This window comes from Lactuca serriola, chromosome 9 (genome assembly GCF_051521515.1).
Source record: "Lactuca serriola cultivar US96UC23 chromosome 9, Lser_US96UC23_V15, whole genome shotgun sequence".
NCBI classification, from domain to species: domain Eukaryota; kingdom Viridiplantae; phylum Streptophyta; class Magnoliopsida; order Asterales; family Asteraceae; genus Lactuca; species Lactuca serriola.
Genome location: NC_136416.1, coordinates 35973862 through 35990426, shown reverse-complemented (window position 1 = coordinate 35990426; position 16565 = coordinate 35973862). Strand labels below are relative to the sequence as shown.

The 16565-nt window shown below is 42.7% G+C and overlaps 1 pseudogene; it reads left to right on the top strand.

Annotated features, from left to right (window-relative positions):
• The first annotated feature begins 819 nt into the window (after positions 1-819).
• LOC145075540 (dolichyl-diphosphooligosaccharide--protein glycosyltransferase subunit STT3A-like) lies at positions 820-4181 on the top strand (annotated as a pseudogene).
• Positions 4182-16565: the final 12384 nt, after the last annotated feature.

Here is a 16565-nt window from a genome sequence, read left to right as displayed (position 1 = left end):
CAAAATTAAATCTTTTCCACATAAATCATATGTGATTAAATACACATAATCACATGTGATTAAATTAATGAGACCACCTACTAAATAAAAAACACGACAAATATACTCCACATCAATCATATATGATTGGATACATATAATCACATGTGATTATATGTATCTAATCACATATGATTTATATGGAAAAGATTCATCTTTGCGTTCTCAATTCAATAGTTGTTATTTATCCACTTTAATCAAATGTGATTAAATACATTTAATCACATGTGATTATTGATGAGTTTTGAGCAAAACATCATTCCACTACAAGAAAAATACCCTTTAATGACGCGCAAACAATGACACTCGCTGATTTACGATACCCATTTTTGTATGACCTTAAAAATAATGTCAGCCTTCCAAAATTTGAAGGATAGTGGACACATATTTTTGCATGCCTTTAAATTAATGTCAAACGCATAGAAAAATACAAACACGGAGGGCACTTGTTTTAAATGCGTGTCGTCTAGAAATGACGTTTTATATTTTTTTTTATCAAACCCGCATTTTTAAAGGCGGAAAATGAAATCCTGTAAAATTCTAAAATTTTGAAATGCCCGCTTCTTCACTTTTTCCTCTAGATCTTCCTTCTTTCTACAAACCCTAAGGCATCGCCACCTCCATTCTCTCTAGGACGTGCTAGAGTTTTATTTTATTCTAATCTTCCATTTCTCTCATTTTCTCTCAACCCAGTACAAGGGTTTTTTGTTGTGATCGACCAGTGGTGAAAGGATTCAGGCCTCGTTCCCTCTCCATTCCTTCGCTTCTCATAAAAATAGAATGGTTTTGTACTTACATGATGAGAATGGCCATATTGCCCTGTATAGTGCAGAAGGATCGAAAAAGGAAGTGAAGGTTAGCATCAATATCTCAAATAATTGCTTCTCATCAGATTTACCTACTACAGTTCAACGCCAAAAAAGGAAGCAGCTCTTCGTTTTCTTCTCGATTGAGGTTTCTAAGAATTAACATTGGTATTTCAAACGACTTCAACTCTTTTCACAGATTTCTTCCCAGCTGATTTTATGATTTCTGATTTCTTCCATCTGATTTTAATTTTAGATTGAGATTTCTAAATGTCAGTCGCCAGCAGCCTATCACCGAAACCAAACTGAGACTCGCTCAACCGCTAAAAGCCTGGGATTTGCTAAAAATCTATTACTCAAACGTGTGATTGACTGAAAGTCTAATACTCGTTGAAAAACGAATGCCTGATTTCCAATTAGGATTTCGTATTTATGGAATCCAAGTTCTTGATTCCTGAATTTGATTTCCCTTGACCCTCCTTACAGATCTATAGAAAATTCAGAAGAGTTGCCACATATCTCAAGCACACGGTACCATCTCTCTCTCTCTCTCACACACACACATGTGGTTATAGATACTGAATCTTTTGGGGGAACTGCGTGATTCTTGGTTTTCTGCATTTGTGTGCATGCCTACAACGTGTTTGTGGAAATGTTTAACAGGTTGTGGTGAACACATGGCAAACCATTGAAAGAAGAATACTCGTCGACTCTACTCTTTGTGATGGTACTCCGGGGATCGCTTTCTTACTCTTGAAATTTTTTCCAGTGACTGGCAACAAGAATGATCTGAACACCTCTACTTGCATTATTGAAGCTTGTGATTCTGCTTCTGCAAGCTTTAGGTACCCTCTACAGTACTCCAATCTCATTATCTTGATATATAAATCCATATTTAACATATTGTTGAAATCGATAATGATAGGGATGTAACCTTTTTACGTGGAAGTGCTGGAGCTTGTGCTCTTGGTGCTGTTGTGTCAAAGTACCAAGAAAATACACAACACAGATGATTGAATACTATTTGACCCGATTCAAAGAGGTAATATAGTAATTTATATTGATTTTCTTGCTTAATAAGCATAATGCTCATTTATATAACATTGATTTTGCCTAATTTTGGAACATATTGAAGTAAAGGAACATTGGGGAGAGGGAATGTTACATGGGAGTGCTGAACACTTATGGGCATGTCTGTTCTTGAATAAGCACTTAGCTGATGAAGTGATTCCTTCATCCTATACTCTAAGGTTTCATATAAATCTGATTAATTATAATTAATAATGTAGCAACTGGAGTTAAAGTTATATATCGTATTTACAGATAATATTAAAAAATTGAACGAAAACTATTTCCATTCCTTCACCGACTCATTCCATTATCTTGCTTATTCCATTCTATTCCATCCAACCAAATAGAACCTGAGTTTCTTTTGTTCCTCTTACCTATTTTAGTTTTAGACTTTGTTATTGGTCATGATGTTGCAGGCATGCTTTTCACCTCTATTTGATGCAAGTTCCTTTCTGATCCTTTATATAGTAATGCTTGTATACTTTTGTAGTGCCATGGTAAGGATTCTACTCATTTCACATTTTTACCTTTTTTTCATATGCTTAATTTCCTGTCAACTTAAACTTTTTTGTCTAACGATATGACAGGTACAACTAATGCTTGTGCTTGCTCCAACTGCATGCATATTATCCGAAATTGCTCTTTCTGAAGCCTTTGATGTTTTCGCAAGATCAAATAAATTCTATGTTTTTAGTTTATTTAAAAATACCCAAAATGAAGTAAGTATTTGCAATCACACACACACATCTTTAGTCCTCAAAATTATTTTATTGACTTTTTTGTTGACTTTGACCACTAAGGTTGGGGATGGAGTATCTGCTAGTAATGTTTCCATGGAAAATAGTGACAAAAAAAGAAGATTTGTTGAAGAAAAGACCTTCCAAGAAAACCAAAAAAAGAGGTGGTTGTGGAAGAGACTTCCAAGAAGAAGACTGAAAAGTGGCCCTTAGTCTTACATGTTGACACATCGATTTTTGCTCTTTTCTTATTTGTGTTGATGGGTGCCTTCTATGTGGTAACCATACTTTCTTCCATTAAAGTAGATTTTTTTTAATCAAGTAAAAAAGAAACACCCATGCATAGCTTACCAGATTAGGGTTTGTTTCTTTCTTTTCCATTAAGTGATGAATGGTGTCTGTCGTATGTACAAGGACTTTTTCTTATTTGCACCTAATGAACCGTCTGAATGACAAAGTAAAGGACAATTTTACCCTTTGTTTAGGTTCATAGTGTGCAGGATGCAACAGAAGCATATTCAGCTCTTTAAATTGTGCTCACTTCTCATCCACCTGAAGGTCTTCATGTTTTTGATGGTTTCAGAGAGGCTTACGCATGGTTAAGCCATAACACTGAAGTAGATGATAAAGTAAGTAACTCACTGTATTCAATCAACATTTATATAAGGTCTTAACCATGCTTAGGACTTAGGACTTAATGCACTCATTCACACACACACACACACTTGATGTTACCAAACAACAGCAATGGCTAGCAAGACAATTATAGTTGATAATACAACATGGAACAACACACATTGCTACTGTTGGTACTACCATGTCATCACCCGAAAAAGCTGCTTGAGAATTTTTCAACTGTTTGGATGTCTAGTTTTATTTTTTATTTTTAAATAATAATAAACAATTGAAAATAAGAAATTAATTATTTGAAGTTTTCATCATTGTCAGATGTCGTGGGATACTCTGGTGATGATATAAAAAAGTTCCTATGAATGGGTGTGTATAGGAGGAGGCATCTTCCCACATATGAAGGAGCCTGATTATCTTGTATGTTTAGGTACTTCAAGTAATGTACTTTCATTTTTTTTAATTAGTTATAGCATTGTACTTTCAAATAGTTTCTAATTAGAGCATTGTAGTTTTAAAAAATGGAAAATAAATTACTTCTATTTCATTGTTATTTCTTCTATTTCATTTTTGTTTATCTATTCTAATAAATTACTTCTATTTCATTGTTATTTCTTATCAGGTTAATACCAAATTGGTTCACAGGCGACTCCAACCATGCTACATCCCCTTATGTACAAACTATCATATTTCAGGTAATCAGTAATCGACTGCTTTTTCTTGTTTTGTTTAACAATATAAGTAAGTCTGATTTTATTTTATTTATTTATGTGGATTTGTGGAGACTGATGGTGGTAGAGGATATGATAGAGTTAGGAAAACTGTAATAGGAAAAAAGCATTTCAAATTGAATCATTTTATTCCTGCTTTTGAATATATTTTTCATCTACCTCATCAATGAAATGGATGCCTTTGTTAACAATGTGTACTTCCATTGGTTTAATTATATATACATATAATACGGTTCTAAATGGGTGTATTATATGTGGGATAGAATATAATACGGTTCTGAATAACTGTATTATATGTGGTACCATATGTGGTATGGAGAGAGATAGAGTACGGTTAAAGAACCGTACTTTATTTCATGTTTTCTAGTAGTGAATGTTGATCTGAATACAATATAATGTGGGCAGATGCAATGGGAAAGCTAGAAGATATGGAAAGTTCCAACCGTGAACGCCTTTGGCCCCAACTTGTTAAGGGTTTCAAAGATCTTTCTGAGCGCTTGAAGGTATTTGATATGACTACATTCTTAATCAAAACCTTTATTCTTTTAGCAATCAGTGTTAGCTTAATGTACACACAATAATAGATGTGATTATGACTTATGAGCTTGTATTCATTGATATTTATTTTATGCAGCTTCAAGACGAAGTCATACTTTTAAATTCAAAGAGATTGCAGATGACTCAAACCAATGTGAACAATTTACCCTCGACATTTTCCTTGATAGTAAATCCTCCCCTGAATACTTAATCCATACCACAGGTGTAGTATGTAAACTATTTATTAACAAGTAAATAAATCAATATGAAAACCTCTCAAATATAAGTAAAATGTTGGTTGATAGTTTTTTATTTTTTTCTTGTTTCCAGGGAGTGGGTTAGCTGGAATGAGGCAAAGGGAGTGGGTTGACCTTTTGTTTTTTTTGTTAAATGTTAATCGTTACTGAAAGCAAAAAAAATCAAAATTTAATTTTGATTTATTTGATGTCTCGTGTCTTGCATGTTCATGGTGGTCAGCAGTCCATGTAAGTTTCTTGATTTGTAATATCTTGTATTCAAGAAATAGTAATGTACTTTCCATAAAAAAATTATAAATTATATTCTTTGAAAAATTTGCTAGATAGGTAGGTTTAAAAGTAGAATGTCCTAATAAGAATTAATTTTAAAAGTAGAATGAAAATGACAAGTGATTTTGTGTTGTGTTTACAGGGTTGATGAAAGCGAATAGCTTTGGAGTTAGAAGAGGAAAAAGAAAGCTCAAGCTGAAAGAGATAAGATGCTGCAAATGCAAGTGTTGCATTCTTCATTTCAATTGTTAGTATGAAACACATAGTAGATTAGATGAATGCAAATTTATATATTGTAAGAAATATAATTGTATGACATTAATTTTTATGCAATGGATTGTATTTTTTTATATGGTATTTTATTTATATTATGAGACAGTAAATGCAAATTTAATTTAAAAATTAATAATATATAAATATTTTTTTAAGCATTTAAATTTACGATACGCAAAAATGTGTGTCATCTTCATTTATGACATGGCCTTTCTTGACAGGGGTTTTAATGATACGCATTACGTGTCATTAACACGCGCGTCGTAAGGTTATGACACGCGAATGCATGTCGTCTTCCTTTATGACAGGGCCTTCCTTGATACACATTGCGTGTCGTAAAACGTGCATCGTAGTTGCACGTCGTAAATGAGCGTTGTAAATGCGCGTCGTCTCTCTTTATGACAGGGCCTTCCTTGACGCGCATTTGCGCATCGTCTGAGCCTTTTACGACGTGCAATGAGCGTCGTAAAAGGCTGTTTTTCTAGTAGTGTTCATTTGGTGTACATGCAAACCCTAATAGCTTTTGGATCTAGTTTGTCTAATGAACATGCAATTGAATATCCAAAGCTATAAACCCTAGATTTATCAAATAAGAACTGAAATAAGGGTTTAGTAATTACCTTTGATTGTTATATTGCAATAACAATTAATTCCTTGCTTTGATTGGCTTCAGAAAGCTTAGTGCCTCAAGTGCTGCACATCTAATGGAGTCACAAACACCACTAAGCAACTTGGATGAAGAGGAGAAGAGAGGAGGCTGCCCAAAATGTCTAGAAACCCTAAAGGAACTCTTGTCCACGTTTTTGGGGCATAGGGGCCCTTTATATACATGTAGGCTATTAGGGTTTTCAACTAGGAAACCCTAATCTGGCTGCCTAAGCCCTAAGCAGCCCATAGACTCCTTTAACATATCCCTTGGACGATTTCTAATGGGATTCCCATAGAATTCGTCCAACCTATATGTTATTAGGTGATCCATAGCCCAATTATAATTATCTTATAATTACAACTTCAGTCCCTTAAGTTTAATTAATCTCTTATAGCCACAAAATTAATTCTTAATTAATTCTTGACTAATATTAATTGAACAATATGATTTCTCCTTTAATATATTATTCTCATAATATATTAATAAATCATATTTAAGTCTTTCTCTCCTTAATTCATCCTACATATTGCTATGGTGAAGGCAACCCAAATGGACCATGCTCATAATCGGGTCAAGTACATACCAAAATAGTTATGGACTTAGACACTAATCCAACAGTCTCCCACTTGGATAAGTCTAATAACTATTTTTCGTATGACTTCAGAACCTGATCAGTAATCGTAGCTTTCAAAAGTCGCTGTCAACTCTGATCTTATCAGATAACGTGTCCTTTAGATAAGGGATCATATATTCCTCCATTTGTAACGACCCGTCTCCGGTGTGATGATTCCATAGCATTTATTTTGAAGTTTGCAAGAAGGACTCGGCGAGTTCATAGCCTGACTCGCCGAGTAGGGACGGGATTTCGAGCACGTGTTAGCTGGCGACTCGGCGAGTCCATATTCTGGACTCGGCGAGTCTGTCTGTCTGGGAGAAACCCTAAATCCCCGGGTTGCCCACTATTTAAGCCACCTTATAGCCTCCATTCTCGCCTCCTTCACCCTTAGAGAGCTGTGAGAAAACCCTAATTCGTTCTTGAGTGTTTTAAGTGATCTTGTGTGCATTTGTGAAGGTTTGAAGAAGGAGAAGAAGAAAGGAGCAAGGAGAAGAATTGTAGAGCAGAGATTCAAGGGAAAACAAGAGTTCTTTGAGGTATTCTTCGGATTTCCTTCCCTTTTATGCTTTAAAACCCCCTCTAGATCTAGTTGATGCTTTTCTCAAGCCTTATGTTGATATGGAAGCCCTATTATGTCGAGATATCTTTAGATCTGTTCATTTAGGAGTTGTAGAGCCCATATCTATTGCCTTTATGGAGCTATTTTGCATCATAACCCTAGATCTACCCTTTTAAGTGCCTTTTTAGCCTTTATTCCCTTTTTCATGTGTTTGTACACGTAAAGTTGGAAACTTTACGTGGTAAATCAGCTTATTGGACTCAGATCTATCATTTGTATGTAATGGATTCGAGCAGAATCGAGTGTAGAATAGTTGCATGGCTGTGACTCGGCGAGTCGGAAGAACGACTCGGCGAGTCGAGTCGCGAGTCCCCGATTTCTTCCTTTTGAGCGGTGTCGAGTGGGACTAGTGAGTAGTGGAGTGGACTCAGCGAGTTTGAGGGTAGACTCAGTAATGGAGGGACTCGGCGAGTTGTTCATACAACTCGGCGAGTCCAAGGCAATCTTCTTAAGCTCAAGAACAACTCGTCGAGTTGTTCATATGACTCGGCGAGTCGGATGAAGATTGTCTGAGTTCTTGGATCGAGAGGGTACTCGTCGAGTCGATGCCATACTCGACGAGTAGCAGCGAGTAGGGTCGAGGAGTGAGAATAGGGACTCGGCGAGTTGGCGGCCCAACTCGGCGAGTCAGGTCAACTGAGAGTTGACTTTGACCGAGAGTTGACCTTGACCGAGAGTTGACCTTGACCGAGAGTTGACTTTGACCAAGGGTAAAAGAGTCATTTTACCCAGTGCAGTGTTTAGTATTTGATTGAGTGTGTTTATGGACTTGTAGCCGGGGAGATACCGGAGCAGCAGCAGTTAGCCCTCAGAGCCATTCACTCAGCAGCCAGTTCACGAGGTGAGTTTCCTTTCAGTAGGAACGGGTCTACGGCCACAATGCCGGCCCGTTTAATTAGCAGTAGTCCCAGACTTTGGTCTGATGCAGTAGCTAGAATGCTTGATGTCTTTGTGATTCAAGCATATTTGTGTTATGTGTTCCGGACTCTGTTCTGATGCAGTATGCAGTATATGTGATTATAATAGTTGTTATGTTTTATGCTATGCCATGATCAGTCAGTTCCGGACTTCGGTCCGATGCAGTCAGTTCCGGACTTCGGTCCGATGCAGTTAGTTCCGGACTCTGGTCCGATGCAGGGGACAAGGTCCCAGTCAGTTCCGGACTTCGGTCCGATGCAGCTAGTTCCAGACTTCGGTCTGATGCAGTGGGCAAGGCCCAGTATGTGCTTTATATATGTATTGTATGGTATGTGGTAGTTTGGGGGAGCTCACTAAGCTTCGTGCTTACAGTTTCAGTTTTGGTTTCAGGTACTTCCGCAAGCAGAGGGAAAAGCTCGGGATGATGGCATCGCACACACCACAGCTTCAGCTTTTATCCTGGGAGTTGATTTAGTTTTTGATTTTGATATGACATAGATATGATACAGTTTTACGCACAGTGTTTTTATTATGTTTGGGATACATCACGTATGGTTTTATGATATGACACTCAGATTATGGTTTTTGGTTATATTGAAAAATGAAATTTTTGGGTCGTTTCAAGTTGGTATCAGAGCCCTGGTTTGAGGGATTCGGATACACTTCCGGGTGTATCTGAACTCAAACTAAGGGGAAATAAAAAGATTTTTAAAAGGAAAATGTTTTCTAAAAGAATTTTGAAAGCACTTAGAAAGAAAGAAATTTTTAAACGAGATCAGGGTGTGGTGCATGCGATCAGCCGAGCTCAAGTAAGTACTCCCAAATTACCCATACAAGTTATTTGTTCAGTTTCAGTTTCAGTAGAACAGCATGCTAGTATAGGACCAAGGATCTAGGAGGATGCCTTATGTGCCTGCTTTATGTGTTACAGCTTTATGAGTATTGCATGCTAGTATTGAGTAGACAGCAGTAGGATAGCCTGTTTAGGTTATGCCTGATAGTATGAGCTTAGCATTATATGCTAGTACAGTTTCTCGTTATGAGAATAGTTTTGCCTGAGTATGTTTCCTTTATCCGAATGTTGCTTGCTTCGTGCTTTGTGGGGTTCTGAGTGATGGGAGTTAGCCATTAGGTGAACACGTCACACCACATGTGATCAGGGTTGAATAATCCCAGAGTGCTGGAATTGGCCCTATTGCGCAGCTCTCGTTTGAGTCCAACCGTTATAGGGACGAGTCTTTTACTTGAAGGATTATCTAATCCTCGTCACATGTGATGGTGTTCAGGTGGTGGCTAATTAGCATTATAAGGAGACCTTCAACAGCTGAGGACTAGTTGAGTTGAGTCTGAGGTTTCCCTAGGGCAAACCTAGGATGAGAGTAGTAGAGATCAGTAGTAGTAGAAGTGACTTGGTGGAGTCAAGGCAGTTCTTGAAGAAAGTACGGATAGATATGGAAGGTAGTATGGGCCCGTACTACTGAAAGCAGAGGATCCGTACTCGAATCAAGAAAGGCCGAGACAAGACCAGGAAGCTAGTTGTAGTATCAATGATCCCTTGAGATATTTCAGTTTTCTGATGTAATTGTGATGTGTTTCAGAATGGTGGTTTTGCGTTCGAGACCAGCAGCCGGCAGTGGAGGTGCCGGGGAGGGATCAGGTTCAGGCTCGGGGGACGAGCGCATGGATGAGCAGACCCGAGAGTTTCTTTCTTCGGAGATTACGCGCATCATTATAGAGCAAACTCCTGTGATCTTCGGTTCGATCAAGGAGGGAATTCTAGAGCTGATGGATGAGAGATTGGGCACCTTCCGTGCCGAGGTGGCGGCCATGATGGGGTCGCGCACCCTTACATTCAGGGAGTTCAGGGCATGTGGAGATCCGGACTATCATGGGGCGCGGGACCCCATAGCGAGTACTAGATGGTTGGCGGATGTAGCCAACGCTTTCCGCACTAGCAGGTGTCCCGAGGGGGACAAGGTCAGATTGGCATCCTGTCTTCTGAAGGACAGGGCACGGGATTGGTGGGAAGAGGTCGGACATTCCATTGGAGATGACGCAGCATTGGACGCCATGACTTGGGCTGATTTCTCTACCAGGTTCAGGGCGGAGTTTGCACCAGTTATTGAGGTGCAGCAGTTAGCTAGGGAGTTTCAGGACCTCACCCAGACTACAGAGACAGTGGCGGAGATCACCGCCAAGTTCAGGGAGAGGGCTCTTCTCGTTCCTCAGTACGTAGCTGATGAGGAGATGAAGAAGGCCCGTTATCATGAGATGTTGCAGAGCGATATCCGCCAGTTTGTGAGCCGGTCCAGCTGTAAAACGCTGGATGACATGATTGCTAGGGCTCGGGAGAGGGAGATTGACCTCGAGATGGAGAAGAAGAGGAAACCGGAGGCGGTTTCGGGTTCAGGCGGTTCGGGCAAAAAGCCCAAGGTTTCAGACCACAGATCTAGGAGTCAGCAGAGCCACGGTCGATGTGGCAAGTGTGGGAGATTGCATGAGGGGGCGTGCAAGGCAGGGAGTTCCGGCTGCTACAAGTGCGGTCGGATTGGGCATTTGAGTAGGGATTGTACGGCCCCTGCTACTGCCGTTGCAGCATCAGATCTGATTTGCTTTCAGTGCAATCAGAGGGGACATAAAAAGTCCCAGTGTCCGAGTTTAGCTACAGTAGGGAAGGTGGCTGCACCTGCCCCTGCTACCTTGAGGATTACAGATGGCCGACAGGGCCGAGCCGAGACGCCAGTGGCGAAGAGCAGGGCGTTTCAGATGACAGCAGAGGAGGCGCGAGCGACTCCTGATGTGGTGACGGGTATGTATCTTCCCTTCATCTCTTTATTATTATTATTGATTGAATATTGCTTATGATTGTATGTTTTATTTAGGGTCGTTCTCTGTGAACGGCATTTCTGCTATGGTATTATTCGATTCGGGGGCTACCCGATCATTCGTATCGCTTGCGCTTAGCAAGAGATTTAGTAGAGCTCCAGGGGAGCTGGATTGTCCATTAGAGGTTGAGATAGCAGATGATAGGACCATGAGGGTCGGCAGAGTGCATAGAGGGTGTTCTCTTCAGTTGTTCGATGAGCAGTTTTCAGTGGACCTGGTACCTATTCCCCTGTGAGGGAATAAGGTTATTGTGGGCATGGATTGGCTAAGCCCCAATGGGGCGGTGATTGATTGTGAGCTTCAGCTAGTGAGGGTTCGCACTCCCAGTGGGGGAGAGTTAGTGATTCAGGGCGAGAGGCCACAACGGGGACCGACCTTTTGTTCCGCCGCAAGGGCGAGACGCTATGTTCAGCAGGGTTGCGCCGGTTTTGTAGCTTACGTCTTGGATGCCCGGGAGAAGGGCAGGACGACAGTTGATGATGTTCCTATAGTGCGAGACTACCCGGATGTGTTTCCCGAGGATTTGCCGGGGATACCTCCTGAGAGACAGGTTGAGTTCAGGATCGACCTAATTCCTGGTGCGGCTCCGATAGCCAAGGCACCGTATCGACTAGCTCCCCCTGAGATGCAGGAGTTGTCTACACAGCTGCAGGAACTGTTAGACAAGGGTTTCATTCGGCCGAGTAGTTCGCCCTGGGGAGCGCCGATCCTGTTTGTGAGGAAGAAGGATGGGTCGCATCGTATGTGTATAGATTATCGGGAGTTGAATAAGGTAACGGTGAAGAACCGTTACCCACTTCCGAGGATAGATGATTTGTTTGATCAGCTTCAGGGAGCGTCTTGGTTCTCCAAGATCGATCTACGCTCCGGTTATCATCAGATGCGGGTTAGAGATGAGGATGTACAGAAGACTGCTTTCAGGACCAGGTATGGTCATTATGAGTTTGTGGTGATGCCATTTGGGCTCACCAATGCTCCAGCCGCGTTCATGGATCTCATGAATCGCGTGTGCAGGCCGATGCTGGATCGGTCAGTGATAGTATTCATAGATGATATCTTGGTGTATTCCAAGACGCAGGAGCAGCACGAGGAGCACCTGCGGGAGGTGCTGGAGGCTTTGAGGAGGGAGAGACTTTTCGCAAAGTTCTCCAAATGTGAGTTCTGGTTGCGCGAGGTGCAGTTCCTTGGTCACCTCGTCAACCAGAAGGGTATTTTGGTAGATCCGGCCAAGATAGAGGCCGTGATGCAGTGGGAGGTCCCGAAGTCTCCATCTGAGATTCGGAGCTTCCTAGGGTTGGCAGGGTATTATCGGAGATTTATTCAGGATTTCTCCAAGATAGCAGTGCCGCTCACCCGACTGACCAAGAAGTCGGTGGTATTTCGTTGGGGGCCTGAGCAGCAGACAACGTTCGAGACCCTCAGACAGAGATTGTGCGAGGCTCCGATCCTTACCTTGCCAGAGGGAGTAGAGGACTTCGTAGTCTACTGTGATGCCTCGATCACAGGTATGGGAGCAGTATTGATGCAGCGAGGCCATGTGATAGCTTATGCCTCGAGACAGTTGAAGCCTCACGAGGCTAATTATCCTACCCATGATTTAGAGCTGGGGGCGGTTGTGTTTGCCCTCAAGATTTGGAGGCACTACCTCTATGGGGTCCATTGTACCATTTACACGGATCACAAGAGTTTGAGGTACCTTATGGATCAGCCGAGTCTGAACATGAGGCAGAGGAGGTGGTTGGATGTGCTAAAGGATTATGATTGTGAGATCCTTTACCATCCAGGGAAGGCCAACGTGGTGGCCGACGCCCTAAGCCGCAAAGTGTCGGCGGCCCCTATCAGAGATCTGTGTTTGAGGATGACAGTGATCACTCCGTTGTTGGAGCGGATCAAGGAGGCTCAGGTGGAGGGCCTCAAGGAGGAGAGGCAGAAGTGTGAGAGGATAGTGGGCCGAGTAGCCTCGTTCGATTATGACAGTCGGGGATTGCTGACGCTTCACGGGAGGGTGTGGGTACTGTACTGGGGTGGAGTACGGCAAGTGTTGATGGATGAGGCTCATAAGTCTCGGTTTTCTATCCACCCAAGGGCGACGAAGATGTATCGAGATCTTCGACCTGATTATTGGTGGCCCTGCATGAAGCGGGACGTCGCCTGGTACGTTGAGAGATGCCTGACCTGCCGGAAGGTCAAGGCGGAGCACCAGAGACCTCACGGCAAGATGCAACCGTTAGACATTCCCGTGTGGAAATGGGAGGACATCACCATGGATTTTGTCACCAAGCTTCCCAGGACCGCACGAGGAGTGGATTCGATATGGGTAGTAGTGGATCGGTTGACGAAGAGTGCCCATTTTATCCCGATCCAGGAGAGTATATCGGCGGAGAAGTTAGCCGATATCTATGTGCAGGAGATCGTGGCACGTCATGGAGTGCCGGTATCGGTGGTGTCAGACCGAGATGTCCGTTTTACATCCAGATTCTGGAAGCGGTTCCACGACGAGATGGGTACTTGTCTCCATTTCAGCACCGCTTTCCACCCTCAGACGGACGAACAGAGCGAGAGGACGATTCAGACTCTCGAGGACATGCTTAGGGCATGTGTTCTAGATTTCGGTGGCAGTTGGGATACGTATCTTCCGTTAGCGGAATTTTCGTATAACAACAGTTATCATGCGAGCATTGATCGACCTCCCTTTGAGATGCTTTATGGGAGGAAGTGTAGGACCCCGATTTGTTGGGGCGAGGTCGGTCAACGAGTCATCGGGAGCACAGAAGTGGTGCTCAAGACGACCGAGTTGATCCAGCAGGTCCGTAGTAGACTGCAGACTGCGCAAAGTCGGCAGAAGAGCTACACCGACAGGAGGCGTTCGGACTTGGAGTTCCAGGTGGGAGATATGGTCCTTCTGAAGGTCTCACCTTGGAAGGGTGTCATCAGATTCCGGAAGAGGGGCAAGTTGGGCCCCAGATTTATTGGTCCTTTCAGGGTTTTGGCCCGGGTGGGTCGGGTTGCTTATCGGATAGATCTTCCTGAGGAGCTTAGTCAGATCCACAACACTTTCCATGTGTCTCAGTTGAGGAAGTGTTTGGTGGATGATTCAGCAGTCGTTCCCCTAGAGGATATTCAGGTTGATAGCAGCCTGAATTATATTGAGAGGCCGGTCGCGATTCTGGACCGGAACACCAAGACCTTGAGGAACAAGGAAATTCAGTTAGTGAAGGTGCAGTGGCAGCACCAGAAGGGGTTTGAGTAGACGTGGGAGGCTGAGGAGGAGATGAGAGAGCACTACCCAGAGATATTTGCAGATTCAGCCGTAGCAGACTTCGAGGACGAAGTCTGAGATAAGTGGGGGAGAATTGTAACGACCCGTCTCTGGTATGATGATTCCATAGCATTTATTTTGAAGTTTGCAAGAGGGACTCGGCGAGTTCATAGCCTGACTCGCCGTGTAGGGACGGGATTTCGAGCACGTGTTAGCTGGCGACTCGGCGAGTCCATATTCTGGACTCGGCGAGTCTGTCTGTCTGGGAGAAACCCTAAATCCCCGGGTTGCCCACTATTTAAGCCACCTTATAGCCTCCATTCTCGCCTCCTTCACCCTTAGAGAGCTGTGAGAAAACCCTAATTCGTTCTTGAGTGTTTTAAGTGATCTTTTGTGCATTTGTGAAGGCTTGAAGAAGGAGAAGAAGAAAGGAGCAAGGAGAAGAATTGTAGAGCAGAGATTCAAGGGAAAACAAGAGTTCTTTGAGGTATTCTTCGTATTTCCTTCCCTTTTATGCTTTAAAACCCCCTCTAGATCTAGTTGATGCTTTTCTCAAGCGTTATGTTGATATGGAAGCCCTATTATGTCGAGATATCTTTAGATCTGTTCATTTAGGAGTTGTAGAGCCCAGATCTATTGCCTTTATGGAGCTATTTTGCATCATAACCCTAGATCTACCCTTTTAAGTGCCTTTTTAGCCTTTATTCCCTTTTTCATGTGTTTGTACACGTAAAGTTGGAAACTTTACGTGGTAAATCAGCTTATTGGACTCAGATCTATCATTTGTATGTAATGGATTCGAGCAGAATCGAGTGTAGAATAGTTGCATGGCTGTGACTCGGCGAGTCGGAAGAACGACTCGGCGAGTCGAGTCGCGAGTCCCCGATTTCTTCCTTTTGAGCGGTGTCGAGTGGGACCAGTGAGTAGTGGAGTGGACTCAGCGAGTTTGAGGGTAGACTCAGTAATGGAGGGACTCGGCGAGTTGTTCATACAACTCGGCGAGTCCAAGGCAATCTTCTTAAGCTCAAGAACAACTCGTCGAGTTGTTCATATGACTCGGCGAGTCGGATGAAGATTGTCTGAGTTCTTGGATCGAGAGGGTACTCGTCGAGTCGATGCCATACTCGACGAGTAGCAGCGAGTAGGGTCGAGGAGTGAGAATAGGGACTCGGCGAGTTGGCGGCCCAACTCGGCGAGTCAGGTCAACTGAGAGTTGACTTTGACCGAGAGTTGACCTTGACCGAGAGTTGACTTTGACCAAGGGTAAAAGAGTCATTTTACCCAGTGCAGTGTTTAGTATTTGATTGAGTGTGTTTATGGACTTGTAGCCGGGGAGATACCGGAGCAGCAGCATTTAGCCCTCAGAGCCATTCACTCAGCAGCCAGTTCACGAGGTGAGTTTCCTTTCAGTAGGAACGGGTCTACGGCCACAATGCCGGCCCGTTTAATTAGCAGTAGTCCCAGACTTTGGTCTGATGCAGTAGCTAGAATGCTTGATGTCTTTGTGATTCAAGCATATTTGTGTTATGTGTTCCGGACTCTGTTCCGATGCAGTATGCAGTATATGTGATTATAATAGTTGTTATGTTTTATGCTATGCCATGATCAGTCAGTTCCGGACTTCGGTCCGATGCAGTCAGTTCCGGACTTCGGTCCGATGCAGTCAGTTCCGGACTTCGGTCCGATGCAGTTAGTTCCGGACTCTGGTCCGATGCAGGGGACAAGGTCCCAGTCAGTTCCGGACTTCGGTCCGATGCAGCTAGTTCCAGACTTCGGTCTGATGCAGTGGGCAAGGCCCAATATGTGCTTTATATATGTATTGTATGGTATGTGGTAGTTTGGGGGAGCTCACTAAGCTTCGTGCTTACAGTTTCAGTTTTGGTTTTAGGTACTTCCGCAAGCAGAGGGAAGAGCTCGGGATGATGGCATCGCACACACCACAGCTTCAGCTTTTATCCTGGGAGTTGATTTAGTTTTTGATTTTGATATGACATAGATATGATACAGTTTTCCGCACAGTGTTTTTATTATGTTTGGGATACATCACGTATGGTTTTATGATATGACACTCAGATTATGGTTTTTGGTTATATTGAAAAATGAAATTTTTGGGTCGTATTTTTGGGTCGTTTCACCATTCTCAAGATATCGTATAGACATAAGACATGAATTTCAATCATTCTCTCTATAATGTTTCCCGACTTCCGATTTATGACGACTGACAACAGACTATAATTGAACACATCAACTTAGTCCCGACTTGGCCAAGC